We start from the raw sequence: 3,953 nt of genomic DNA, 5'->3' as shown, positions 1-3,953 counted from the left end.
GTTATGTATTTGTGCATTTATTTATTTCTAAAATAAATAAATAAATAAATAAATAAGTAAAAATAAATAAGTAATATATAAATGCAAAAATAAATAAATGTAATAAAAACATAATTACATAAATAAATAATAGGAAACATTAAACAGAAGCGTAAATAAATAAGCATAAATATGCATGTTTTTAGTTATGTATTTGTGCATTTATTTATTTCTAAATAAGTAAAAATAAATAAATAATATATAAATGCAAAAATAAATGAATATAATAAAAACACAATTTCATAAATAAATAATAGGAAGAATTAAACAGAAGCGTAAATAAATAAGGGAATTAATACAAAGATAAAGAGGCAAATGCATCTTAAAATTGCGTCTTAAAAAAAGCATTCTATGGCTCAACCGTATGTGCGTAGAATGTCATGATGTGATGTCATGACAGTCCATGCACATGCATAGACTGTCATGACGTCATATCGTGATGTCACGGAGACGGATGACGTCACACCTCCATCAAAGGCGTCAGTTACAGAGCAGAGCTTTCAAATAGGCAACGAGAATAGCCAGAATTTAGTTCCGCTGTATTCTGTTTGAAAACAGACACGCCGATATAATTCAAAAGGTTTTCAGGATTTCATAGATGGAAAACAAAATTCAAAGCCCGGAGACATCTGTTCAAGATGTCCAGGTCCAACTGAGTGATGCAAGGATTAGGCCGGCCCAAGTTGGACACCCGAACAAGACACTGCAGACACTGAACAAACAACTCTCGGCAAAAGTGAGAGATCTCCAGGACCAACTGATGGCTGCACGGACGCAAGACAACGACGCGCTGTTACAGAGGTTGACCCAACTTGAACAGCTGACCGAGACACAACAGACGAAGATAAAACAACTATCTGCAGAAGTTCATGATCTTAAGGCATATGAGGAAATCACCCTCGCAGAGAGCTTTAGCGTGATTGCTGAGGCGGCCTGCCATGACGCTGTGATAGCGGAGAAACAGACTACAGTCGTTGAGACTGTAGTCTCAACGAAGGCTAAGACTGAGACATTGATTGAGACACCTGGGGATGCGAGTGACAGTGCTACACCTCCTGCCATGAGGCAGAGCTTTCTGTCTAGAGCTTTTGCCTTTTTGGCTGACCTGCAACGAACCCTGGCTGAGCAATGGAACGCCATCCCACATCAACGTGTGACCAGGTTGGTGACCAGCATGAGGAGGAGGTGCCAGGCTGTTGTGGCTGCGTGTGGATCTTCCACCGCTACTGAGGCTCCTGACATATTGTATTAAATGAATAAAGTGTAAAATAGCCAATATGTCTTGTTTGTTCCTTGTTACAGATATAGAGTTCAATCATCCAATCCACCAAACAACTCAAAACAAGAGTCAGTACCAACAGGAGAATACACTGTTTACCATTGACGGAGCATTTTGGCAAATTTTACTTGGGCGCTACCCACATAATCAGCTGTGCTGCTCATCTCACAAATACATGATCCTTACAAGTTAGACATCATTGTGAAGGTAAATAAACAGGCTTTCCAACGATGTAAAATACAATGCCAATTAGCATTGTAACAACAGAGAAATAATCAGCCAAACACAAATTTCCAAACTTTTTTTTTGAGTTTATATATATATAAACATATATATATTTGTCATCTTGTGGACAGATCTGACAAAGCATGAATTCAGACTTTTTTTTACAAATTTCAGCATCCTTTTGATCCGTTTATTGCAATTAAATCACAGCACCATCTGTTTATTTTGGGTTCATACCGCAGTAGCGACGTGTGGCTTGCTAGATAGAGTCAGTGCAATGGCACTGTATGTGAATGCAGCTCGCCGCCGGGTGATGTTATGAACCCAGACACGACAGCGTTTTCTGGGACTTCCACACAACATGTACAAAGCAGCAACAGTGGTTATTTCTTCCATGGTTGATGGCGGAAAGAAAAGTTGTTGGTTTCTATGGCGACAAGCTCCTTCTCCTCCCAGGTGCGTTTAGTGCGAATGAACACAAATCATACCGGCGGTCCAACTTGCACAAGTAAAGTGAGGCGAAAATTCGCTTTTCTCCTTTTTTTTGTTTCTGTTGATATTTCATGATGACCAGCTGCTGGAGGTCATAGGTCACACAGGGTCCGTCATCGTCCTCCACATGGCTGTAAACCGGAGGTGAGGTCAGAAGGTTCTTGGAGCCGAGGAGCTGCTAATGTTCTGTGACGGCCTGACTAGAATATGAAATCCTAAGTAAGTCTGTTAATGTCCCTGAGGAAACCTCCGAGGAGAATAATTTATGACTTTATATCACACTCAGGTTCTCCGGCTCCTCTTTTCATCTCCCCTCACTTTCTTCTTCATTTTCAGTTCAATTCCCATCTGTTCCAGTCCCTCTCTCTTGTCTCTGATTGGTTGGTTGAGATGCACGTCTACTTCAAAGACTAAAACAGCATCACTACTCTGCAGTAGAGGAGGATGAACAGACGAGTCTGACAGACAGACAGACAGAGGAAAAGATGTGATTAGATGGAGGAAGGGTAAAGATGGAAGGAGTAGAAGAAGGAGGATGTTTCAGAAACGATCCCGTGTGTTTCAGTGGGTGAAAACATCACAAGCTCGTCCTGTAGAAAAGGTTAAACTTCTGACGGAGCTGCAGGTCAACAACACTCATACAAGTTTGTTTGAACTGCTTCAAAAGCCTTGGAAACGCTTTACAAATTCAATGCTGTAAAGCTAAAGCAAGTAATTGACATTTTTTCAGCACACACTGGACTACCTGATTATGTGCATTTCACTGAGGTCACATGGGAGTATAAGTAGTTATGAAAATACTTCACTAGTTCTTTCATTCTTTCTCTCAAAAGAACCATTTATAAGTCGCTATTGCACTCAAAATTGGAGCCCAATGCCCCTGGGAGTTAGTAAAAAAATGTTGTTGTTTTATATGTCTCCATGTATGTTTTCATTGTATAGATCACGCTGTATGGTTTTAACTTCAGATTTTCAATATTATTGCATCTCTTGGGGTAACCTTCATGCTGCAGTATATCAATGTAAGTTCAAAAATTTGTTTTAATGCATTACGCATTCACACATCGGTATTTTTTTCTTTTGCCAGCTGTCCTTCCTGCATTTGGCAGCTTCAACTGTGTTACTTTTAGTCTGAATTATGTGTTTAACTTCTTCGTATTTGTCCAATATGATAGTTTGCTCCTGGTTTGTATAATGTGCCGCTCTGCTGACGGTGGACTTGTCCATGTTTGTGATTGGTCAGATTGCTGCAAACACCGCCCCTTTCATGTGAACGCGCTCATAGCCAGATAGAGAAACCCTGGGTTGACTTACCGCCACCGTTGTAGGACCGTTTAGTGGGATCGCGGTTGTTAGGGTTAGTTAAGCCAGATAACGAGAAGATACCCTGGGTATGTTGAACTCGCTTTGTAGTACAGGCCTCTGGTTAGTTCAGATTCACCAAAGTCACACAATAACACAAACAAACTAACTGATCGATGCAGCGGTAGAACAGCAACTCCCGTGTTCTGAGAGGTAAAATTACTGTTTTTGTGAATGGAGCCTGGTGGCTTTGAAGAGAGCGATATAATGACTTTACATACTGTATAATGGGTTTAACTTCACATTACTACCCCAATATAGGTGGCTATATTTGAATAGAAAACAATTGAACGCTATCTTTCTGTTGCCTCATAAATATTTAATTCAAAATAGAATCAATAGAATTTTTCTATTTCAGATTGTACATGATGCACTTTTTGTAATTGTGAAGGGGAAACTATTGAACATGTGTTTGTGGATTGTTTTCATGCTACTTCTTTCTGGTTTGATTTACAGAAGAAAACATTTTGAAAAATATATCACTCTAACAAAGATTAAGATATTACTAGTTTTTAACAATCCCAGTTTTTCAGCAGATGAAATTGACATCATTAAT

Source organism: Sebastes umbrosus, chromosome 6 (assembly GCF_015220745.1).
Source record: "Sebastes umbrosus isolate fSebUmb1 chromosome 6, fSebUmb1.pri, whole genome shotgun sequence".
Classification (NCBI taxonomy): Eukaryota; Metazoa; Chordata; class Actinopteri; order Perciformes; family Sebastidae; genus Sebastes; species Sebastes umbrosus.
Note: the sequence above shows the minus strand (reverse complement) of the source record.